The sequence below is a fragment of the Triturus cristatus genome, chromosome 5_1 (genome assembly GCF_964204655.1).
Source record: "Triturus cristatus chromosome 5_1, aTriCri1.1, whole genome shotgun sequence".
Classification (NCBI taxonomy): Eukaryota; Metazoa; Chordata; class Amphibia; order Caudata; family Salamandridae; genus Triturus; species Triturus cristatus.
The window spans coordinates 562,307,038-562,334,002 of NC_140587.1; the positions used below are offsets into that span (position 1 = coordinate 562,307,038).

Below are 26,965 nucleotides of genomic sequence, written 5' to 3' on the forward strand. Positions count from 1 at the left end.
ATGGCTACCTCTCTGCCAAATTTCAAGTAATTCTGTTCAGCCGTTCGGGCTGTAGCTGTGTCTAAAGGTCCTATGGAAAAATGCATGGGGAAAACGCGTTTTGGGACCCCCCTTTTTTCTCGGCCCCTGCTTGACGAATCCCCCCGAGACTTTCAGGGTAGGAGCGGAGCGTAGCGCCCCACCTATTTTGAAAATTTCGCGAGGATTCGTCGACCGGCGCCAAAGTTATTCCAAATAGAATGTTGCGGATTTCCTATGGAAACAGGGTCCTAACTATAACTACCTACTGGCGACCGCCAGTAGGTAATATATATATATATATATATATATATATATATATATATATGTCCACTAAAACAGGAAACCCATTCGAAAAAGGCCACTTGAAAGTTTAAGTATAACACGTAGTTTAATGGCAGCATGCTGATAGAAGACTTAAGCAGGAAACCACATCAAAATAATCAAATCGCCAGACGCGTTTCGGGAATCACCAAATCCCTTCTTCTGTGGCATGTTGTGTAAAGAAATGAAGTCGCTAATACTGCCTCAGTTCATATGCAAAACACCCGCCCCCAACCGGGGGCGCGGCCGTAAACACGGCCCTCTGGATGTTGTAGTGCACAAATAAGTTTTCCCAAGTGGGCACGACATTCATTAAAAATAAACACAGTTCGAATCCCAGGTGGGTAGAGGTGGGAACCAGCTGTCTTCTACCTTGCTTTGTTGCCACCAGTAGTGTTGGAGTGAGCACCACCCTGTAATCGCGCTCCCTCGCCTTCCATCATTGCCGCCATGACACCAATTAGGTGCCAGCTGAGACCCGCGGTTCAGCGGTGGGCCTTTCTCGCGACCGGGAACAGCTGCCATAAATCCACTAAAACAGGAAACCCATTCGAAAAAGGCCACTTGAAAGTTTAAGTATAACACGTAGTTTAATGGCAGCATGCTGATAGAAGACTAAAGTGGCCTCTTTCGAATGGGTTTCCTGTTTTAGTGGATATATATATATATATATATATATATATATATATATACGAAAAGTTACACAGCTCCTTCTGGAATACTGGGCCCCATTGGAAGGTGGCGTACACTCCGGCGGAGCGTGCCGGTGATAATTATCCAACCAACAACAAAAATATATGTCGTACGCGCTCAGGAAAAACCAAGCAGCAGTCAAGAATGGTGATCCAAATTTAATCCTACACTAGGATTAAATTTGGATCACCATTCTTGACTGCTGCTTGGTTTTTCCTGAGAGCGTACGACATATATTTTTGTTGTTGGTTGGATATATATATATATATATATATATATATATATATATATATATATATATATATATATATATATATATATATATATATATAGTTCATTGCTGTGTTGAAAGTTTCGGGGTGATCAGTCAAGCAGGAGCCAAGAAAAAAAGAGGCTCCCAAAATAGGTTTTACACATGGTATGTCTGTGGGGATTTTTCATTTTTTAAACATGACTACAGCCTGAACTGCTGAACGGAATTACACCAAATTTGGTAGAAAGCTAGATGTTGGTCCAGAACGCATACTGTTTGTGGTTTGGTGTAAATCTGTTCAGTAGTTTTGAAGGTAATTATAGATATAGGTATCTGGGAGCCCAAAAGTGTACAAAAAAAGAAAAGTGGGCCGGGCACCTAACCCCCCTATGCCTCTTGGGTTTCCTACTGGGACCTCCCAGGTCCCAAAAAGCATTTTTTTGTGGGAACCACAGATTTGCCCCCCCCCAAAGGAAGCAGTACAATTTATTGGCCCAGGTCCCAGAGGCATGAGGGTAATGAAGGAGGGGGGCTCATCTGTCCCCTTTCCTAGGCTTACAAAGTCCCGGGGACCTCCACCTCCCTGGGGCAGTAAACAATAGACAGCCCCGGTGACCGGCAACTTCTCGGGCAATGAACAATAGACATGCGGTGGACCCGCTTGACCCCCTGCACCCCCAGGGAACGCCACCACTTCATGGCAAGGAATAGAAGACAGGTCTAGTTGGCCCCTGTTAGAGATGGGGGTCTCTATTTGGCAGAGGTGGCTTTGTCCACATAGGGACTCTTGCTTCTAGTCAGAGTAAGGGAGATACACACTTTAGATAACCACTGCTCACCCCCTTGGTAGCTTGGCATGAGCAGACAGGCTTATCCCAAAGGCAATGTGTACAGTATTTGTACCAACATTCAACGTAACACTATGAAAACACCACAAAAGGACACCACACCAGTGTAGAAAAATAAAGTATCGTTATCTAAATTAAAATTAAACAAGACCAAAATGACCAAAAGCCAACATACACAGTTAAAAATATGACTTTCAAAAGGTTTCAAGAACTTGCGTGACTTCTCAGCAAAGTACCTGTAGATGCGTGAAAGTTCCAAAAGCCAAACAGCCGCAGAGTCGGAAAACAAAGAGATGCGACACTCCTGAGACCTTGGGGAGGCAATGTGACAGTCCCGATGCACGCAGAGGAAGGGCTGCATCAAATCCGGTCTCTATGGAGAGTGATGCATCGATTCTTCGTGACGGTTCCGGTCCGCAGGTGATGCGTCGGACAAACTTGCCGCACAGGCACGATGCGTGGAAATCCGGGTGCGTCGGTGATCGATGCGGTGCCATTGAGCAGCGCTGCGTCGGTCCTCTTCAGCAGTGATCCCTCGATGCGTCAGTTCTTGCAGCGGCGACAGGTGTTGTAGGGATTTCCGCAGCGGCGCAGCGATGCGTGAAAATTCTTCAGCCGCAAAAGAGCGATGCGTCGATTTCTGTAGTTCTTTGAGTTTCTCCTTTCTTCCAGCTCCCAAACAGCAGCAACAAACTCCAGAGGCCCAAAACTGGCACAGGCACTTCTTGGCAGGTCAGAACTTACAGCAGCAGAGTTCAGGGGAGCTGGGGGGGAAGTCTTTGTGTCCTTGAGACTTCAGAACAGGAGGCCAGCACACTTCAGGCCCTTGGAGATCTCCTTCAAGCAGGGGACACAGCACACAGCAAAGTCCTTCTCCTTTCATTGGCAGAAACAGCAACCCCAGGCGAGCCCCAGACACACAGCAAGGGCAGTACTTCTCCTCAGTCTCTCCAGCTCTTCTCCTTGGTAAAGGTTTCTCTGAATTCAAGGAATGCTCTAAAGTTCAGGGGTTTTGGGACTAATACTTATACCTTAGAATGTCTTTGTTCTCTTTGTCTAAGGGGCTCTGAGCCCAGTTCAAACCAGTTCTGGTGGGCACTCTGCAAGTGCACAACATTCATTGACAGTGTGAGCCTTGGCCCCAGACACACCACGGGGGGCAAAGCCAGCATTGTGGAAGGCATGCACAGCCCTATTCAGGTACATGTGCTACGCCTCCCACCACTCCAAATGCAGATCAGGCGTCTTCAGCCTAGTGCTGACTCATCCAGACTCCTGGAGCCAATGAACCTCCCAGCCCCTGTCACTCCAAAGCCAGACAGTCAATTCACAAACAGGTAGAGGCACACAGGATGGTTGAACAAAAAAGTGACATTTTCAAACACACAATTTAACCCCTTGCATGCTTCTGACGGAACCACTCCGTCATGAGCCACGGGCGCCGTGTCCTCATGATGGAGTGGTTCCGTCATGCTGCGGCCGTTGGCGGCCGCTCCGCCCATGCGGCGCTGTTTCCCCGCCTGTGCGGGCGATCAGCGCAAGTGGGTGGAGTCATGACGGAACCACGCCGTCATGAGCACAGCTCGCCCGTGACTCATGACGGCGTGGTTCCGTCATGAGCATGGCGGTGCCGCAAACCCCCCAAACCCCCCCAGCGCTGCGGCGGAATTCGCGCCGCAGCGAAGGGGTTAAAAAACATCTTTACTAAAAGATGTGTTATTAAATCTTGACTTCAGGGATACCAAACTCCATTTTTATCTTACCCCTATGAGAAGATATGCTTGTAAAATGTTACAAAGCATTCCCCATTCAGTCCTAAGGGGCAAGATAGCCTTTCAATAGTGAAAAATTAAATTGGCAGTATTTCACTATCAGGACATATTACACACACCAGTACATGTCCTATCTTTCACATACACTGCACCCTGCCCAGGGAGTTCCTTGGGCCTACCATAGATGTGCCCTGTATGTAGGAAAAGGGAAGGTTAGGGGGTGCACTTGTCAAGTTGACGTGGCAGTTAACAATCTGCGCACAGGCACCGTGGTGGCAGGCCTGAGGCATCTTTTTGGGGCTACTCGTGTGGGTGGCACAGTCAGTGCTGCAGGCCCACTAGTAGCATTCAATTTACAAGCCCTGGCACACTCAGTGCACTTAACTAGGGACCTACTGTTACAACAAATATGCCAATCGGGTAGAACCAATCACAATATCAATTAACACAGAGAGCATATGCACTTTATTACTGATCAGCAGTGGTAAAGTGCCCAGAGCCCTATAGCCAACAAACACAGGTCAGGAAAAAATAGGAGAAGCAAAAGGTTTGGGGATAACCCTGCAAAAAGGGCCATTTCCAACAGCCCCCAAGGATATTGTTGGAGCCAACTGCCCCTCCTGTTACCTCCAGTAAGACCTACACTGCAGGATTGCTCAAAGGTCTTTGGAGGCCACGCCCCCTTTCTCCATCACTCTGCAAGGGTGCCTCCTGGTACACTACTGGTTGGGAGATGAAGTTCACGTTACTCCTGAGGGACCTTGGGGGCCAAGAAACCCTCCTGGTATCTCCTGTATGTCCTACACAGTGGGATTCCTGAGAGCTGGTCGGATGCCCCACCCACTTTCTCCACCAGTCTACAAATGCGCCTCCTAGCACACTACTGGTTGAGGGATGAAGTCCCCTTGGATGCTGAGGGTCACTGGTGGCCAAGTACCTCTCCTGTTACCTCCAGAAAGTCCCACACAGCAGGATTCCTGAGAGCTGGTTGGAGGCCTGACCCCCTTTCTCCACCACTCTGCAAACAAGACTATTATTTAAATAAACATAGAAATTCACTTAAAAAGCCAAAGGTTACAGGGACGTCATTGTTAGGAAATATAACCTGAAAAACCTTGAAATTCACTCAAAAAACCTACGGTTATAGGAACATTATGCTTAGGAAATAGAATTAGAAAACCCTTAGAAATTCACTGAATAGACCAAAGGTTACAGGGACATTATAGTTAGGCTCACTCGTACAAAACATTCAGCAGTTATAGTTACCTGAGCTAACTTTAACTTATGCCACCCATAATACACTACTTATGACATCACTCATGATATCATCCACAGAACCACTCACACACCCACTCACACTCCCATACAACCACTCACACACCCACACAGCCAATCATATATCAATCCATAGACCCATACCTGTACTCACGTGCCCACTCAATCCTCCATAGAGCCACTCACACACCCACCCACTTGTACAGCCACTCATTCAGCCACACACACCCACACAGCTGCTCACGCAACCAGTTTTCTTACTTACAGTCACTCACATATGTACTCACTCACCCATACAGCCTCACAACACAGCAACTCACTCACCCATACAAGCACTCAGACACTCATTCACACACAACCACCTATATACCCATTCACTCATTCATACAAGCACTCACACATCTGCTCACTCACCCATACAGCCATTCACACAGACTCACTCGCCAATCCAGCCACATACATACCAACTCACTTAGTAAAACACCCCCTAAAAACAGCCACACACTCATCCATACAACCACTTGCACACCCACTCACTAACTCATACAGCCCTTGAGACACCGACTCACTCACCCAGTCACTACACATCCAAATACCTACCGATAAAGCTACTCAAACCGCCACTCACTCACCCATAAAGTCCCTGACACACCCACTCACTCACCAATACAGCCACTCACACGGTAACTCACTCACCCATACAACTGCTCCAACACTCAGTTATACGCCCATACAGCCACTTACATACTCATTACAAACAATGATCCTCCTAGACATGTCAGCAGCCTTTGATACTGTTGATTATGAGCTGCTTCAGGACCAGTTACGGTCCATCTGTATCAAGGGCAAGGCGCTGTCCCTACTAGGTTCCTTTCTGTCTGAGTGATCTCAGAAAGTTGACTTGGGGAACATTGTATCACCCCCTTTCATGCTGCCCTGTGGGGTTCCCCAGGGCTCTTATTTGAGTCCAACGTTATATAATCTCTACGTCACCCTCCTTCCAGCCTAGTAAGAAGTTATGGCGGATGACACCCAGATCAATGTCTCGGTGGTTAGCTCTGCCAGCCAGACAGCATCAAGGTTCTGTGACAGTATGAGCCATATAGCAAGATGGATGACAGACAACTGTCTGAAACTGAACTCCTGAAAGAACGAAGACTTGCTGCTGGGGAAAAATCCATCATTTTGGACAGACAATTGGTGGCTGGCTCAACTTGGCCCCTTACCTAACCCAGTGTACAGGCTAAAAACCTAAGTGTCATTTTTGACACCATTTTGTCCTTTGCTGCACAAATCGATTCGGTCACATCTGCTTGCTTTTTTATTATGAAAATATTGAGGAAAATCCTTCCTGCTACACCCTTGGATTTAAGGAAGACGGTGGTGTCAGTGTTGATTTCCTCAAGACTGGACTATTGTAACGCCCCCTTCTCCAGCGCTCCGAGGCGCAGCATTATTAAACTTCAAACAGCCCAGAATGCAGCAGTAAGAACACTGTTGGGCATTCCCAAATTTGATTCAGTCTCCACAGCCCTGATCCGACTCCATTGGCTACCTGTGGCCAAGAGGATTCATTTTATATCATTATGTATTGTGTACAAATCTCTGAACAATATGGGGCCCACACAACTGAGGAAATTTCTAAAGCCATACACTCCAACAGAGCCCTTAGATCTGCCGAACTAGGACATGTAATTGTTCCTAGAGTTAACAAGGTTAGATGGAGAGGAAAGATTTTCTCGGCCACAACTGCCAACCTATGGAACTCTCTGCCTGCCTTGTTGAAAAAAGAATCCAACCTCCTTAAATATAGAAAGGGCCTAAAAACATGTCTGTTTACAGATAATTCCACTCTTTTGTTCTACTCTGACCAGCATTTATTAAAGGATGCGCCTAGACACCCGAGGGTATTTGATGCGCTTTACAAATTTCTCATCATCATCAAGTAGTATCCCTCAGTAGTAGTGCACCTAGTATACTAATTTAACTTTTGCAGTAGGTTAGTATATATGTTATTCCGGTCATAAAATCCTAGAAAACACTTACACTCACTTGATGATGTCATCAGTGATGTCACTCACTATGTCATGAGTGATGTAATATGTGAGGTAATAAGCAGTGCAGTGTGGGGACGTACATTATAGTTAGCTAAGATAACTATAACTGCTGAATTTCTATGGCTTTGTACCGGTGATATCTGAGCCTAAATATAACGTCCCTGTAACCTTTGTTTTTGCCAGTAAATTTAAATATATACTCACTCGCGCATTCCAACCCACGAAGGGATATCTACTTTAGCGAAAGGAATGGCGCGTGGAAGGGATTTAAAGAGGGATGATTCCCTGCTTTAATCGTGCCTAAAGACGCTTTTATTTACATGAGCCAATTACTTTAAAGACATTTGCGACAAGGATTAAAAATCACCTGTCTACTTGAAAACGATTCCTTGTAAATATCAATGCTCGTGCACCAGTTAATATCACCGAAGAAACGAGACATTTCTGGATTGCCATGTTACAGTTTGAAGGATGTGCACGTTGCATTTTGGGAACGGTAGTATTGACAAAAGTAGACACGTGATACACCCTTTAAATAACACCTGTGCGCACCTGGGCGCTTGTGTTCCTGTCCGTGATCAAGGCAAAAAGCTGAAACGTTGGGCGAAAAGGAAACAGACGCTCTATAAAGACTCTTGTAATAAAGCAACTTCCAAGGTATTGGGCCTCACGCTGTCTTTCCTGCCAGTGTGGTGTTTGTGGGCTGCTCCGTGCTCATGTGGTGAGGCCACCCTGAAGAGCCTGGGGCTCCGGAAACGGGGGAACGCTGTTGCTTCTTTATGATATTTACTGAGGAGCCTGGCTCACTCGCGCATTCCAACCCACGAAGGGATATCTACTTTAGCGAAAGGAATGGCGCGTGGAAGGGATTTAAAGAGGGATGATTCCCTGCTTTAATCGTGCCTAAAGACGCTTTTATTTACATGAGCCAATTACTTTAAAGACATTTGCGACAAGGATTAAAACTCACCTGTCTACTTGAAAACGATTCCTTGTAAATATCAATGCTCGTGCACCAGTTAATATCACCGAAGTAACGAGACATTTCTGGATTGCCATGTTACAGTTTGAAGGATGTGCACGTTGCATTTTGGGAACGGTAGTATTGACAAAAGTAGACACGTGATACACCCTTTAAATAACACCTGTGCGCACCTGGGCGTTTGTGTTCCTGTCCGTGATCAAGGCAAAAAGCTGAAACGTTGGGCGGAAAGGAAACAGACGCTCTATAAAGACTCTTGTAATAAAGCAACTTTCCTGCCAGTGTGGTGTTTGTGGGCTGCTCCGTGCTCATGTGGTGAGGCCACCCTGAAGAGCCTGGGGTTAAAACTTAGTTATCTAAGGTCCAACCCAGGACACAGCAAAAATGTAGTAGAAACTAACATGGCTGTGTCTTACTTTTCTAATGCAGCCATTAGCCAATTATACACTGCCTTGTGGCTTACATATACCCCGGTACTTTCACAAAACTACTAAAGTCTGAGATATCACTAAGATAAAATGCTTTATAACTTTAAAAATACTTACCCAACATATCTATACTACCAAAAATGATCATCTGCATACCATAATGTGTAATTCTGCCAAAATGCATGGAAATTTGACTGGTCGTTTGCCCGCTACGCATGAGTACCAAGTCTATGGAAAATGCATCGGTGGAAAAATGTGTTTTACACCTTCCTTTTTTATTCGCACCCTCTTAACCAATCACCACAAAACTTTGCATCATCTGCCAATGCATTAAAAGCAATGGGTCTTCTGAATTTTATGGAGATTCATCACATGATCCCAAAGGTATGAACGATCAAAAATCTGAGGAATTACTATCTCTGGGAAGCCTAACTTCACACACACACATATACATATACATATATATAGCGATAGATAAATGGAGAGATACATATTCTAAGTTTTTAAACAGTCATTGAGACTTGTGAATATGGTTTACAACCTAAAAACCATAGCAATTCCCAAGTTATGGTCACGGCATGACCATAACATTCACTGCTTCAGAACCTCACAAATTAACATCAGTTGCATCACTTGTAGCAACACACTGTGCATTATGCATTAGACATTTATATCACAAGGAGCTAAAAGGCTTCAGCGACCACTTTCCTCACAGTAATTCCATATCTTAAAAGGAAGAAGAGCCTACAATGTAACTTGGAACATCTAGACTTCTTTGCACACGATTTCTATAGAGCAGAATGGCTGCAGCAGATGCACCAGAAGAGCAGCTTTCTGGCTCCTGAACCACTGCCCACATCATGGTAAAAAAACACTAAACAAGTTGACAAGAAAGGATTATGTAGTTGCACTTGCAAGCAATATACATTTTCTTATACTGTTAATGCAGTCGAATGGTTTCGGGACCTGCATCTACATGTAGATGTTGTAAGGCAGCAGTACCAGAGTAAACATCTGAAATGTATTTGAATAGAAGTATATGCAGTTATGCTGACAAGCAACAGATCAATAGATATGGTTAAACACATCAAATAAAGTTGTAAGAGAGCAAGAAGTGGAGGGTGTGGCCTACAGCCACCACCTGCAGCCTCTTCTCTAGTCTCAAGAGCCTTGAGCGAATGACCAAACTAGCTGGGCATGGTCTTCCACCCTGCTTAGCAGGCACAGGGTCTGCCCTACCCCTGCATTGAGGATCGTGGTCACCATTACCCCCAGGGTATATTCTACAACAGTGGACAGCAGGGTCTACCTCAGTTAGCCACAGTCTGCACTCTCCCTCCCTGTACTCAAAGCTCACTGACCACATGTCACAGTTGTGCACTTACCTTAGGAAGATTCCAAGCTGAAAGAGATGAGTTAGAACAACCCAGCTCTGCTGTTCATGGGGGTCCTTCTGATGGTCCGCTTTGAACCAGGAATAGCTGAAAATCTGCACAATAATCATTGCCAGCAGTATAAAGATTAGTGTCAATGATGCCGCAATAAAATGTCCTTTGGTGTAATGCTTGACAGCCACAGAGATATCGATCCCGATGTCAATCACATACGAAAGAAATCCGAACAACGTCATTAACAAATCACACTTGGTAAATGTCATTCCTGACGAAAGCATTTCAGACTGCTCTGCTACTGTGGGCATCCTGTGGTGTGCAGAGAAACAACGGAACTAATAATCTTATATTGAAACGGAGATAAAAAGAAATGTTGAAATGTAGAGCACATAACATTGATACAGGAAAATGAACAGAAAACACATCCAACTCAACCTGAAAATTATTTTCGCAGAATGAGGCTATGCAGTGAATGTTAATAACCTAGTTCTTACAGGTGTAAAACTCAGCTGTAATGCCTCCTAAGAAAATGCGTGACCACAAGTGTGATAGGCTGGTGTCCTTCCAATCCATCGGAATCCTGAGAAATAATACTGGAATCTGCAGGGGTGATTTTTTTGTTGAAAAATATGTTCAGAATTCCATGATGCCCTTGGAATTTTTTTTTAGGTAGCAATATTGGAAATGAAAGCAACCACACAAATCAAGCAGGAGGCTCTCCAAAATTCAAACGTCAGAGATGCTCTTTTTTCTTCGCTTTTTCTTAAGTTTTGTTTGCTCGGTTATTTGGTGCTCTGGTCAGTGGAGTTTTAAACATGTAAAAGGTAGGCACGTGTGTTTCTATGCATTCTTTTTATGCGGACGATGTTATCATTTTCAGGATCGTGCAATGGTAAGTCATCATCCTTCATAAACATACCTGAAAATAATGAACATTTCACAATTACTATTTTACGAATATTAAATGTAAAATGTGTTAACATACAGAAATGGTAGACATGAGAACACGAATATCTGAATATACTTCCTGCTTTAAAGAACGACATAAAATTATTTTAAAAAGTTAAATGAGTTAATACTGCGCAACACCTTTTAAAAATTCCAACTCCGCGCCATTTAGAGCTGCAAAACTATTTTACTTTTTTGTACATGCTTAAGCATACATTACACTATTAAGATTTATTATTGCCGTAGGTTGTATTTTCACTCCCAGAATGGCCTGTAAAAACGAAAGTTGCAAAGAAAGTTCAAAGGTGTACCTGGTGCTATCTATCATGCCAAATCACATTCAACATCAGCAAATAGTACAATTGATTAATGGAATGCTGAACAATGTCAAAAACTCACCCCAGGTACAGAAATCTGTGCCTAAATCAATCGAGTTTTTTGTTGTTTTTTTTGCAGATTTATATAGCGCAAACTCGACCCGATGGTATTGGAGCACTTTACATGAACACCAGTTATGTTACACAAGGACACATTCGTTTTTTTTCTTTTTTAGGTAGGCACGGGGAGATTAAGTGATTCGCCCATAATCACAGGATGTGGAGTTGACCCCGATGCTCGAACCTTGGTTTGCCAGCTCTAAAGTCGGCAGTCTAGCTGTGAGACCACATCCTCTCCCCTTGCTCACGTCGCCACTCCAGTTTCGACCTAGCCATATGCAAATCAGTCTTGATGTTGCTCCCCATGGGAACAGTCCAACCCGAACTGCCAAGCCAGGTCCTCCCTGGACCAGGATCAAGCATCCAAGGACCGGTTTTGAGGGTATCCCTCCTCATCAGCCAGAACAGCTTGAATCCAGTGGCATGGCGAGCACATCACCCACGTCTGGGCATCCCCATTCCCACTTGGGATGACAAATGCAAAAAGAACAATTGATGGACGGAATGCTGAATAATGCCAAACACTAATCCATCATTTTTTTACTCACCACGTCACACCAGTTTGGACCTAGCCATATGCAAATTAGTATTGACCCTGCTCCCAATGAGAATAGTCAAGCCCAAAATGTCAAGCCAGGTACTCCCTGGACTGGAAACAAGCATCCTAGAACTGTGTTGGGAGTATCATCCCTCATCATCCAGGATATTGCGAAACCAGTGGCATGGCGAGCACTGGACCCTTATCTGGGCATCCCTGCCCCACTTGGGGTGACAAATGCAAAAAGAATAATTGATGGACGGAACGCGGAACAATGTCAAACACTTAACCCCACTACAGAGATCTGGGCCTAAATCCATCACTTATTTACTCACCACACCACCGCAGTTTGGACCTAGCCATATGCAAATCAGTCTTGACCCTACTCCCTTTGGGAACAGTTCAGCCCAAACTGCCAGGCCAGGTCTTGCCTGGACACAAAACAAGTATCCTAGGACGGGTTTTGGGTTGGCATTTCTTTTCAAAGATTGGTTTTTACAGACTATTCTGGAAGAGAAAATACAATTTATGGCCATAATAAGTCTGTTTAAGTGTAATGCATGCTGAAGTATGTACAAACAAGTAGATGAAGAGAACCTGAATACTACCAATGTTCATCTACACATATATGCTCGCTTATTTATATAGTTCTGAATAGGTGCACTTCTCCTGGGCAGGGAAACTCCATTTCGGCAAAAGAGGCAAATGAGACAGAGTAGGGATGATATTTGTCCAGAATAACACAACAAAGTAAGGTGGAAAAACTGAGAACTGAATCACCCCCACTCTCTCCCGCTCCCCCTCCCCCACCCCGGGATCGAAATTCAGGAGGTAGCCAACAACCGACATCCTCTCATCATTTATTAAATGGATTTAGTTCCTAAAGCAACATTTGTGGTACTGCCCGTGTTATATAAATATACAATATAATTACACAATAGTCCAGGGAGTCTTTCAGTCAAATTCGGCACCGCAGGTACAGTTAGCTCGTAAATAAAATTGCACTGGCTTAATGGACGATTTCGACAGGCCAACTTTCAAACACATTTAATTAATCCAGGGCTTAAAATAACATCAGTTAATGAGCTGATCTAATTTCTAGGGTAATGCACCAAACTGTCAGATATCTGATGTCACAATAGCACAGCTCAAAAAGGTGCTCATAAATTTGACTGCTGAAGAATGAAAGGCTGAATTTGAAAGCAAGGATTCAAACATATGACTTAATAGGTTTTGCAGAGTTCTCCACATCAAGTGTTCTAACCCACTGAGTTATTGCACCATACATCTTTGAAAATAATCCTGTATATTTTATATAGATTTTTCATTTTCTTTGGTTAGACTGAAGGCTATGCAAGAGAAAAGAAAAGCTGAAAAATAATGGCAGGAGGCATGAGTCACAATACTGAATGAATGTGTTAGCAGTTTATCACATAACTATGCAACCAAAATCTGTGCAGTGCCCACCTCCATCTATTTTGTTAAATTTAGGTGATATAATGTCTATTTAAATCAATTTCTGTGGTGGGAACTGGGAAGGTATAATTTGCTACTGACTAGACCAATAGCTGGCCGATTGGTCCTGTGGTCCAGTTTAGATAAAGACTAGGAGACACCCTGCTTGTCCCTGTATTCTGCCTGCAAGCAGCTATGTTAGACAGCAAGCACAATACCTACTGAGGCTGGCAGGGTGGCTTAGTGAGTTAAAACCTTTAAGTTAAAATATGTGGTAATCTGCAGGGCGTGAGTTTAAATCCTGGCAAAACTAGATGATTTCTACCTTTTCAAATGAGGTACATTGAGTAACATTAAACTTGGTTATAGAAAAATCAGTTATTTAAACCACTTAGAAACAGAAGTCCAGTATGAAACACTATATAATAAGTTATTATCATGCAACAGAATGCATGCCCATGTGCCACTGTCTTGATGATGCCATTTCTTTCAGCAACTGCGCCCAAGATGATCTTCGTTACTGGGACAAGCCATGCACATCTTATTGTGCCACTGAATGCCTGCCCATCAGTTAAATTGCGACACAATACAATACATTCTATCTACTAAATATGCAACAGAATGTCCATCACTGAATATGCAATCAGATAGCGGTGCTTCCGGTGTGCTGCATACAAATCCTGGCTGCCAGAACAGTTCCAGCAGGACAGGAGAGGGAGAGCTTTTTCATGGTTTTTCATGGTTTTAAGGACCATGAAGCAGGTGGTCATGATTTTAATGACCTGGGGGCCATACAACAATTTTAAGTCTAGTACAACGTCTTCATTTCCTTTTGTATTGGGCAGCACTAGGGGACATGCTAGATTGCTTGGCCACCACAAATTAAACCAGAAACCAGGGATGTTGTCTTATAGCCAAGATTTCAGTTTTGGAGACCTCAGTTGCAACTCATTCCCCTTAATCAGTTTAGCAACAACAAATCATAGAGTTCTGAATTCAGTCTGTGCTTGTTGCAACTCTCGTTTTATCTTAACTACCAGTTGTGTGTCATAAGCGCAGCCATATACTGAGAATCCAAAAGATCGAATTAAAGTGTCTAGAGGTTACATCTGGATGTTAAAAAGTGGGGGGCTGATGGACGCAATTTTAGAGAGTCATAATTAAGCTTTTTGGGTGTAGATGGGCAACTTCCTAGAGAGACTGGGTTTATTCTGTCTCGGGGAAAGAATTTGAACCACAGCAGGCACTCACACCAGCGTCAGACAGCCAATGCAAAAGAATCTGGTAGAAAATTGTATCTAAGGAGACCGAAAGGCCGAACTAACTGTAAAATGTCGGTTCCCTCCATAAAGCCATGGATGAAGCTTATCCAACACAGTAATCAATGCCATCGTTGTGGAATGTGAGCTGGTCTAAAGCCAGATTGGGTGGCATCTAGGAGATTGTTTTCCTCCAAATTCTGGAGGTCTGGCCATTGAAAAACATTCCATGATTTTGACAGTAAATAATAAAAGCGAGATAGGGCTCTAGTTGCCCAGTGGGTTTGGATCAGTACTATTCTTTTTCAACCAAGGGATAACTGTAGCCACCCTCCATTCTAGAGGCACCAACCTCGATTGAAAGGATACATTGGTCAATTCAGCTAGTTTACACCAATGATCTCACTAGTTAGCTGGATTGCCTTTATTCAGGCATTGTCAAACGGAGATCTTTATTTGATTTTCAGAATTTGTCTTCCCACCGTAGAGGGAGAAACCCCATCAAAGATCTCTAGGCCTGTGTTTCTAGCATTACAGACCAACTGGTCTGTATGCATTTTATGAAATGTGCCAGACATTTAATCCTTTTTGTCTATAAAGAAATTAGATAATCACAAAACTCTTGTGTCAGTTTCACCAATTAAGTCTTGTAAAACAGAGAGGCAAGCTGTTTGACAAAGCCAAAGATTTCTCCAGAAGGATATGAACAGAAATGATTGTGTTTGCAGAGTAATATTTTCTTTATTCTTTAATACATGTTCCTAGATTTTTAAAGCTGATTTTTCATTTCAGTCGTGGGTCATAATTTCCTCTCACGGCTCCTTTTAATTGCTTGCAATTTTTTAAGCGGGAATAAACTGTCCATTATCCAGGGCACATTAGGTCTGCTCCTTCTTGTCGTAATCAGCTTCTTTAGGACAATGTTATCTATGGCAGTGGATGGCAGTTGTTGAAAGTAACGACTGTACAGTCAATATTGCCCTCAAGGATGTAAGCATTTTCAGCTAAAATTGTTTTGAAGTTGAATTCCAACACTTTGGACTAAGCTCAATCTGTATACGATGCAGATTTTTTGGGCCTTTTTTAACTAGTAGAGATCTGGAATAGGATAAAACAGTGGTCGAACCGTGGTACATGCACTCCCTGTTCAACCTTGACTTCTTTAAATAATAATCCAATAAAGTCAGGTCAGTATCAGACTTTGTATGTGGAACCTTGCACGATTTGTTGCAGACCCCGTGTCAAACATATTTCTGCAATCTCTTTCACGTCAGTGGCATTGGAATCTTCAATCCACCAACTAGAAAATCCGAGAACCAGAAATCTTTCCGCTTACATGTCAAATGGGCAAATGCAGTCTTTACGTGCCATAGTAAAAGTAGCATAAAAAAAAGTAACATCTAAAAGTGGAGTTCTGTATAACAGCAGACTGGTGACAGATCCATATTGGTGAGACGGATGTTAACTATCAATATTTGAAAAAGTGTAAATCTGATTGCTCATTGGCAAAATTGCAGAATTAGTTTTACAAATAATGGCCACCCCTCTCTAGTCTTTAATTCTCAGTCAACATAAATAATTTTTTTGTTGCTTGGATCGGCTGCTGCTAATTCAGGTCCCAAAATAGTCATTGGACAAAGTGTATGTTGGAATAACTACGGCAACATCATGGTCAGTGATGAAGCTTCTAACGGCTAACTTATTTTTCACTAGAGATTGAGCACTGAGAAGCATATCTTTAATGTGTTGCCATGTTTTCTATGAGAGAGGCTTACCACATTGGACAATGTTTAAATGTATCTCGTACCTCAGTAGGCATTGTGAATTTATCCTGATTCAGATTCACCACATGCAGTGCACAGACACACCGTCCTTTGAGATGGTTTCAGTTTTTGAAATTTGCGGGCCATGGCTGGAAGAGCTTGGTGCATAACAGGCATAGTTTCTCGCCCTATTCCACCCGAAGCACAGTCAAGCTTGCCTTTGGGCGAGGATTATGGATTCTCCTTCTTGCTTTTATTTAACTACAGCCCACATGAATAAAAAAATAGAAACATGACCACATACATAAAGAACACCAATGCCCATAGTTCTTTGAAGACCTCTGGTAGGAGACCATCAACCAATAGACACCCAGTAAAGCACTTAAACATTGATGACCACTGTAGAACCGCCTCTTCCTGCAGCAAAGACTTAATCACCAGCCTCGTAAAACAATTATTCTTGTTTTTTATATGAAACACAGTAATCAGTTGCCCTGCTTAACGAAACATCAGTATAATTAGCAAGCAGGAGAACAGAGGCCACTACAACACGTCTGAACACACATTGGCAGAATCCTTAAGCATGTTAGCAATGTAAGGCTGGGACAATCCTCAACTCTGTGTTCTTAATAGAAGTGAAAGCTCTCACTCACGAATGATAAGATTTTTTCAATTCTATGAAAGGTTGGGGGATTTAAGTGATACAAGTTTAAAGCTGTTCCACAATCATGACTGGCTTGAAGTAGAATTGTTTAAACGTGGCTTCCTGAAGACCAGTCATGCCATAATATCCTGCAAACTTGCCCCTAATCAGAATTATTTTGAGGGCATGGCCCCTCCGACCAAATGTGATGCAAAAGTGTAAAGGTCCGCCTCTGAAAGAATCCAACATGCCCATCTAGCCAGAGCGTGAGTGGTAACTGTTTAAAAAGTCAAACTAAAGATATTAGAAGCTGTCCAGAGAAAGAAGTTCTAAGGTGTCTGAAAGAGAAGGCAAATAACAGGCCAAACCACAAGCAATACTGTCACGACATAAATAATATTTCACGTGCAAGTAGAATTTCATGTGTGAGAAAAACTTTTAGTAGAATATAAAAGCAGACTAAAAACCAGGTCATTTATGAACACTAATGAACATTATTGTACTCATAAATCAGAAAGTTTAAAACCTATAGATATCTAGATGTGCATGGAGACATGAAGTCTGTAAGCTCCCCAAGTATTACCACTGTGCCCCAGTAATTCTCATATCATTAAAATGACAGAGTACGGAGAACACAGGGCAAGAACGGTACCCAAACAGTTTAAACTGCTGCCCCCATATCACCCTAAATCTGTGTCACAACCAACAGGACTTTACCACAGAATCTTGAAACCGAAGGGTCCACCAACCATGTGTAAAATTGGCACAGCTTGAGATGTAGAAATCATACGTCATCTAACAATGTGTAGTTTGTCAAACTAGTTCTGATCATCAGCAACCTCATAAATTCACCACTAACCACAGGTGAGATTCTTCACAAACTGAAACAGTGCATCATCACCCATTCTTCAAAAACAAAACCCCATGATATATTCCAATAAAAGATATATGTCTGCCTTGTTGTTCATTGTGTCGTGTTCCCCTGCGACACCCCCACAATGACGACAGACACGGGACGTTCACGGAGGTTTCTTTATTACTTCCTCACACCTCGCTGTCCCTACTCTAACTAACTTTCCCTTTCCTGGCGCCTCCTCTTCCCCCTGCTCCTCCCACGCTCCGCCCTTCCCACTACTAGACCGCACACCAGTACATCTCCCCTTTGTTAACAGAACAAACTCACAAAATATTTACATCTCCTCAATTAGCCGACGTGGCTGGCGAATTGTTTGTCGTGGTCTGAGAGACCGGCCTTCTGCTACTGCAGTGAGGTTGCCTCCACTTCCTCCCTCCGGGCCAGTGGCAGTTTCGCGTCGCTGCTCAGTCTGTTCAGTTATCGGTGGCTCTAGCCGCGACTCCAGCGCATCCTGCAGAGCCGAGCTACATCTTTGAAAATGCGACACATTTGGAGTGATGCGCCTACTGTCTGATTCTGCCGTCAGCATGGTTCCCTTTTGTCGGGTGACCGTCAGGGGTTCTGCTCGAAACCTACTGTCCGTTTTCTTACATTGCTCCTGCTTAACCACCACACAGTCTCCTTCTCGTAAAGAGAGCGACCGAGCTCGTCTCCGGCCATCAGCATACGTTTTCATGCCTTCTTTGCAAGCCCTATCGGTAGCCACCATTTCTCGATGGATGCGACTTGGGGACACTGGTCGTAGAGCTCCTTCCCAGGTGGGTATCCGTGTCCGAACGGGGCGCCCCAGCATGAGTGTCGCTGGACATTTGTCTGTGGTGGCATGAGGTGTCATTCGGTATGAGCGGAGCACGTCATTGAGGGCTGTTTGCATGTCTCTTCTGTCAAGCACTGCCTGCTGGAATGTTTTCTTGAGAGTGGCAATGAATCTCTCGACAGTGCCATTGGCCTGTGGCCATAGCGGTGTTATCTGCCGGTGTCGAACATCCATTAGCTTCATGAAGTCACTGAACTCCTGCCCATTGAACGGAGGACCATTGTCCGTCTTCACTACTTCGGGTACTCCCCAAGCTGCGAACACTTCGTCTAGGACGGCAAGCGTGGCAGCTGCTCCGGTGGAAGGGACGAATCGGGCAATGGGGAATCTCGAGTACTCATCGACAATCACCAGCACATACTTGCCCGACTGCATTGGGCCGTAGAAATCCATGGCTAGTTCCTGCCACACTCCCGATGGTAGTGGTGTCATTTGAAGCGGGGCTGGGGGATCACCGCACCCCACCACTTGGCACTGCGGACAGTCTTTAAGGGTAAGTTCTACCATTTTGTCAAGAAACGGGAACCAGACACGCTCGCGAAGGGCTCTCTTGGTCGCGACCACGCCTCGATGGCTCTCATGAGCCAGGTTGATGACTCCCTGGAGCAGTTGCTGTGGGATGACGATCCGGTGGTCTCTCAGAAGCAGGCCTTCCGCTGTGACGGATAGTTCCTCGCTCACGTTCTTGAACGCCTGCAGCTCTTGACGCTTCAACGGATCACTCTCTTCAGGTGTGTCGTCCTGTCGCCACCGATGTGTTTGTACCCGGTGAATCACCCTTTGTAGCAGCTCATCCTGCGAGGTGGCTTGTTGGATGGCTTCTAAAGGAACAGCCAGCGGCCGCGCCTGGTCCACTACGAAGTGGATGTACTCCTCGGCTACAGACGGAGCGGGATGTTGGGGAGCTTCGGGGTGTCTTGACATATAGTCGGCTGGGTTGGCTGACTTCCCTGGTTTGTGGACAATGGTGAATGTGTATTCTTGCAGACGAAGTCCGGAGCGTTCGATGCGAGGTGGCATTTTGGAACGCGGGTTCCCAAAGATGGTGACGAGCGCTTGGTGATCCGTCACCATGGTGAAGTGTTTTCCATATATGAACACGTGAAAGTGCTCGCAGGCCCATACTACCGCGAGACTCTCCTTCTCGGGTTGGGAGTAGGCCTTCTCTGTGTCGGAAAGGCTTCGGCTGGCATGAGCCACTATGTGACGCTGGTCAGTGTCCTTATCGTATTGAGCCAGGATGGCACCTAGACCGACGGGGCTGGTGTCCACTGTGATTTCGGTCTTGCGGTCCGGGCTGAAGTACGCCAAACTGTCAGCTTTTCCCACGGCCTGTTTAATGTCCTGAAATGCTCGCTCACACTCTGGAGTCCACTCAAATGCCTGGCCTTGTTTGGTCAGCCTCCGGAGGGGGTGGCTGAGAGTGGCGTAGTCTTCAATGTACCGTGAGCAGTAGCTCACCATCCCCAGGAAGGACTGCACGTCGCTGACATCCCGTGGGCTCTTGGTGTCGTTCAGCGAGCTCACTTTGTCTGGGTCAGGCTTCATCCCTGCACCAGAGAAGACGTGCCCGAAGAATTTCAGCTTTGCTTGATGGAATTCACATTTCTCTTTGTTGAGTGTTAGATTTGCTTCCAAGAGGGCGTGGCAGACTCGGTCGAGGGCTGTGTCGTGAGCTTGAATGTTCGCCCCATACACTAAGATGTCATCACTGTAATTCAGTGTGTTGGGGATATGATGGATAGTCTGCCGGATGGCTTCTTGGAATATCTCGGCAGCTGATGATATGCCAAAATTCAGCCTTTTATACCTGAATAGCCCCAGGTGCGTTGCGAACGTTGTGATGTACCGAGAGTCTTCGTGGAGTTCCAGTTGATGATACCCCTTGTTGAGGTCTAGTTTGGAAAACACTCGCACACCATTTAGTGCGGCTATCATGTCACTCAAGTGGGGTCCTGGGTGGCGTTCTCTCTCGATGGCTGTGTTGGGCATGCGCATGTCCACACAGAGTCGGACTTTCCCCGGAGTTCCTTTCTTCGGGACAATCACCACTGGCGACACCCACGGCGTGGGGCCCTCTGTACGCTCGATGATGTCGGCTGTCAAGAGGTCTTGTAGTTCATCTTCCACAGCCTGCTGAAGGTGAAAAGGAACCTTCCGAGGATGCTGGGCAACCGGTCGAACCTGTTCATCGATATGCAGGCGGATCTGGCCTCTATTCATTTTCCCAAGTCCTGTGAACAGTTTCAGGAATTTGTGGATGATGTCGCTGTCATTGGTGACGCAATAGAGAATTTCTATCAGTCTTAATCGTTCGGCCGTCGGCAGGCTGAGGAGACAGTCCGCTTCCGGCCCCTCTATGACATGTATCACCGCTGGGACTGATGTCGTTTGGTGCCTCAGTACAGTTGGAAACTTTCCAAGACACGGAAGTGGTTTCCTGGACATCCAGGTGTAGACATGGACGTGCACAGGGCTCAGTCGGGGGCGAGGGTTCATCTTCTTGTATTCTGTCACTGGGATGTAATTCAGCGACACCCCACTGTCCATCACAAACTTCGTGTTATGGTCACCGACACTGATGTCCAGTCGGGAATATTTTTTGAGTTGGTCTGGGTCAGCGATCATGTTCGCGTACTCCACCGAGTACTCTCGTTCGCCTGATGTTGACCCTGATTCTCAAGATGGAGATCTCCTTGGCCACCTGGACGACCGCGACTCCCTGCTGGAATGGGAGGACCTTGATGATGACTTCTGGCGGTCATGCACTGCTCGCACATGGTGCCGGCGGGTTCCGCTTCGCGATGACTCAGGTGCATTCTTGTCTTTCTCACGGCGATACTCCCCGCACATAGCTTCAAAGTGATGGCTTCGGCCACACTTGCGGCACTGTTGTCCCATAGCCGGGCATGCTCCGCTGTGTGGAAAGTCATACCCACATCTGTAGCATCGTCTCGCAGCCGCCTTCTTTGCGTGATCATGCCGCCTGCTCCTCCTCCCCGAGTCTGGTCGCCGATGTTCTGGGTAGCGACGGCGCGATGATGGTCGGGCGTGTCGCTCGCGCTCTTTCGACCCTCGGCGGGGACGACTGGTGCGCACTTGACATAAAAGCTCCTTGTGCTCCGTGCACCCTGACTCCATGGACTTGGCCTGTTCCTCGGCCTGGTCATGCACTCTCGTTAGTTCTTCGATTTCGTCCAGGGTGTGACTCTTCTTTAGTAGTTTTCTTCGAAGGGTCTCTGACTGACAGCCGTCGATTACGCGCAAGCGTATGGCGTCATCCGTCGAAAACGATTCAAAGTTGCAGTGACGCGCTAACCGCCGAAGTCGCGTTATGTAGGCGCCCATTATTTCATCTTTCTCTTGACGCGCCCGCTGGAACACATACCTCTCATAGTCCACATTCTTCTTGTGTATGAACTTTTTATCCAGGGCCTCACGTACCTTGGCGTACGTTCCTGCATCCGCAGCGGGAATTTCCTTGATCATCTTGCTGACATCTTTCCCCACAAGATTGCGGAGTGCAATTAGCTGATCCTCATCCCCGAGCACCTTGGAGCCTTTGATGTAGTCCTCAAAGTCCTCAATCCATTCTTCCCCGCGAGGGCCCATGCTGCTACCGACGACGAGCGCCAGAGGCTCCGGAGGGCGCAGATGTGATAGCCCCATGACGATGGGTTTCGCCTCCTGTCGTGTCGGTGATCCTTGGTTCGACATCGTGTGTTCGGCTCAGCTCCCTTCTGTCGGCTCACGTGCTTTCACAAATTTGTCCTTGTTTGTGTTTCTCGCTTGCTTTTGTCCGTGTTTGTTGCGAATTTTTTTTCTTGAGTTTGCTTGTGCTTGTTTGTTCCCTTGTCTTGGTTTCGCTCGTCCTTGTTTATTTCACATTTACTTTTGCTTGTGCTTGTTGAGAACTTGCCTTGAGTTTGCTTGTGCTTGTTTGTTCTGGGGAAACTAAAATATCATGAGGCCTATGTGTCCCCGTGTGTTCCCCGTCACTCATGTGCACATACATGTAACCTATGTATTTCCCCTCCATGGCCTGTCTATCATGATGCTTATGCTATAACGTGGCCTGCCATAATCCAGTCTCCCATGAGAAAAACGACAAATCTGCTCTGAGGCCTACACGTTTTGCATCATGTTTTCCCGCATTTTCATGAAAGCCCATTATTGTGGCTCAGCCAGAACCGAAAAGAGGTTTCAGGCCTCAGAACGCTCTGAAAGCTGCAGCTGCGTATCCTTGGCCTTGCACACTTGGGCCTCAGCCAAAGGGGCCCTGACCGAGGTGCCGAGACAGTATTGAGCACGGTTATCTGCTTACTCCTACCGAAACCACATTCCTGCCTGGAGAAGGAGGAATAAACACGACCCATCTGCAAAGGAGAAAGCCTAGCCTTTCTGTCTCTTTTCATGTGATTGCAAAGCTCACATCAGTGAAAAGCCCATAGCCCCCATGTAAGACTTTAGCAGTAAATGAAGAAATAGATGCCACATTGGCTCTTGGTGATGGGCAACCTATGTCACAAATCAGTCCCTGCTCCAGACTTTAGATATCAGATGATACAAGATGTGCTGGTCGCCCTGACACTGAAGGCCTCACTTCCAGACTCCAGACTCCCCGGTTGCATAGCAACCCTTTCACACGTCAGTTACACGTCATGCTCGAGTTGAGCACAAGTAAGGCAAAGTTCCAGTAAAGTTCCAGCTGATCACGCAACCCCCTCCAGGCATCCACCCACCTATGACACTTACCTATTATCATCAGGTGGACGCCCACCTTCACGCCTACTTACACACCCACATGCTCTTATCTCATTCTCTCTTGCTCCGCCTGAAGCACTCCTGCTTACGTATATTATTATAATGTATATATACTGTACTCTGTGAATAAAGTTTGAGAATACTCTGAGAATTAGACCCGTCCTGATCCCTTGTGGTGATGGAACTATTCTCCCTATAACTCGAGTTATTGGAATAAAGCCCTTTTGAACCTGATACCACAGACTCAGCCTCTTGCTTTATGCATGATCATATTGATATTATAGAAATTCTGAGAGCGTAATACTTTATTTACGACATTAATGGCGCCCGAACAGGGACAAATCTCTTTCCCCGCGCGCCGGAGATGAAGGTCCAGTTTTGCCCCCTTCCACAGCCGTGACGGACTTCGAGTGTACACGCCGCGGGTTTTCCCGCCAACTCCCTCAGGCCAACGAAGGAGACGGACTGCGACCAGGCATCCATACGAGGCGGTGAGGATTGCGGATCGTCCCGACCCAGAGCCCACCCTGCGAGAGAGCTGTGTCCGAGGTTTCTAGAGATCCACCTAAGATACGCCATTCCCTGCGCAGCGTCAAGTGTCCGAGGCCTTCAAGTTCAAGTTCAAGTTCTGCTTCCCGGTGAGTTTTTCATGGGGGTTGCAATAATGACGGGTTCATTTAATGAACACGGTAAAGACGTGTCTCACTTGTGAGACCGGTATGTTCAAGAGCATGCATTCAAGAATTAATGTATTCAAGAATTAAAGTCCAAGTTTTCAGGTGCACCGATATAACTGTATGAATGTTATTGTCTTAGCCAGGTTCAGTTAGGTTTGAATGTGTCAGGTTTTTATGTAAGTTTGTTTCATTGTGATTTTTGTTTTTTGTTCATTGTGATTTTTGTTTTCGGTTACATTCCAACATGCCGTTATTTTCAAAACTGCGTAAGATATGTACCTGAAAAGGTGTACTAGAGGAACCAGTTAACATTCCGCCTAGAGACACACCTGGACATTTTATGTACTGTAAGCATGGTTTAGATGCCGTGTTGTTTTTAGAACTATGGGTGGATTACACGAAGGATTTAGAGACAAAGTATAAATGGCCCATTACGGGAACGTGGGATGCGGAATGCATTATGAAGGTAGAGGAAGAGATATGGAAGAGAAAATCTAGACCTGCTCAGAAGGATGCCATTGAGTTATGGCGCAAGGAGTCACATAGAAGAACAGAGAAAGAGTTCCACAAAGCAGAGAGAAGTAGACAGGAGTCCGAAAAAGCCAAAGAAGAGAAATTACAGGAGGAAGGGGAACGGGTAAAAAGAGAGCAGACTGAAAGAAAAAGAAATACTGTTGTTGCTGGTATTTACCCCGTCCTTTCAGAGGAACTAGCAAAAGTGGCCCCAGTAGAAAGACCAGTTAGAGTGCCACCGCACGTACCCCGAAAAATAAAACAAACAGCATCCGAAATGTTCATTAACACCTACCTAGAGGAATCCCCACCAGCATACGTGGACGGATTTTTCCCTGCACCCCCAACGCAAGAACAGCTCCAGGAGCTCGAGGACGGCGGGAGAGGGAGGATCCGGGGCAACATCAGGAGGGGGGCCGACAGTAAAAGTAGACATCTCCGAATGTATATATGACCCAGATCCAGGAAAGGGCAGAATGCTCGTGTTTTCACTACGGCTTAGACGAGCAGTCGCAGATTTGGAAAAACTACCAGATATGGATAAACATCTAAAGAAAATGTACACATTCATAAGAACAGGGGAAGGTTCTGAGTGCATAGCAGAAGCTGTACAAAATAGAAAGGTAATTATTAAGAACTATATCCTTCGCTTCCTAATTAATTGTCTGATCAGGGAAAAAGACGAAGGCGACGGGGACGTAGACCGTTGTTATATTGGTTGGAGTGATCGCATAGATGCCGGTCAGCATGATAAATCAGGCCAGACAGACAACATGTTGACCAAAATCCGAAAGGCAATAATAGCGTCACACGAAGGAGGCCCGAACGAAAAGGCTGAGTTATCATCTGATGACGACGCAGGGGACAAAGACAGAATACATGATGTGGGCCATGCCCGGCGATTCGAAAGGCCCAAGGGCCTCAATTACCGTAAACAGGGAACTGCCATAAAAGAAAGATATTCCCTTGAAAGTTTGTTCCAAATCACCGAAAAAGCGGTGAATAAATGGTTAGGTAACGATCAGCCCCTCACCCCGACCGAAAATGAATTAGCACGGTCAGCCACCCTGTGGATATCCCAATATGATATATATAATAATGATATCGTAGCACAAACGTTCTTGAGCCTCCCACCAAACGAACAGCGCATAGCTGGTGTTTACATGGTCCAACATTTGATCACGTTATATGAGAGTCAATATTCTGGTCCTGGTCTATTGTATAAGTTGCTGGACGACATAATACTAGACAGGTGGATGAACATGGGTACTGAACTGATTAATGTCATCCTGGATCAGCGACACAAGTATATAGTATACGTGACTAGGTCCCTGCTTCCCGCTCCACCACAGGTTAAGGGACAGTCATACGACAAGCTGAACCCCCTACGAGAGGTTCATCCTGTAAAGGATGCAAACAATGAACTACAACGGGTGTATGTCTACACCCCCTTGTCAAAATTAGAGATACTGGAAATGAAAAAAATGTTACCATCCCATGATAAAGACCCGGGGGGTTTTCACCGAGAACTAAAAGACATTCTTCGCTTAGGAGAATATACATATGCTGACATTCTAAAGTTATTAAAAGTACTATTGCCTGCTGGTATTTACGAGAAGCTGAAAGGACAGGACTGGGAGGTGGGAGAGAAAAGGCTCAGCTGGGATCTGTTGGAAAGAGAGGAAGAGGGAAGAGGCCCGGGGGTTGGTCTGGGTCCCCGAGCTAAAGACCTACCTGAACTCCTTGTACAAGTTTTGCCCAGATTATTAATCACCAAGAAAGAAGACTGGGATGCTATTTCAGCCTGTAAACAGAAACCAGACGAGGACACTAGCGATTTTTACTCTAGGTTTGAGAAGTGTTTCACTATCAATAGTGGTCTTAAGCCCGGTAGCGATTCATATCCCCATCTTTTCGTGAGCAAACTAGTAGAAAATTCCCTACCAGAGGTAAAGTATAGGGTACTGAAGGTTGAAAGTACTTGGCAAGCAAACAGCCCTTCCCAAATGTTACAGATGTTACAATACCACCAGAACAGAATTAGAGAAGAACACGACCAGGAAAAGAGACGCATGAAAGACACAAAGATGAAGATGTTGGTGGCCCAATCGACACCGGCAAACACAAACACGAACAAGAATAGCACGAAACAAAGTAATGGGACCTGTAATTATTGCAAGAAGCCAGGCCACTT

At 45.4% G+C, this 26,965-nt stretch overlaps 1 pseudogene across 1 annotated transcript in view; it reads right to left on the reverse strand.

The window, feature by feature from the left end:
- The window catches only part of LOC146831198 (XK-related protein 9-like), a 451,893-nt pseudogene that overhangs the window by 221,847 nt on the left and 203,081 nt on the right, over nt 1–26,965 (reverse strand). The window contains exon 3 of the transcript XR_014961526.1: nt 10,036–10,960. The product of XR_014961526.1 is annotated as an XK-related protein 9-like (transcript). The remainder of the gene's footprint in view (nt 1–10,035; nt 10,961–26,965) is intronic.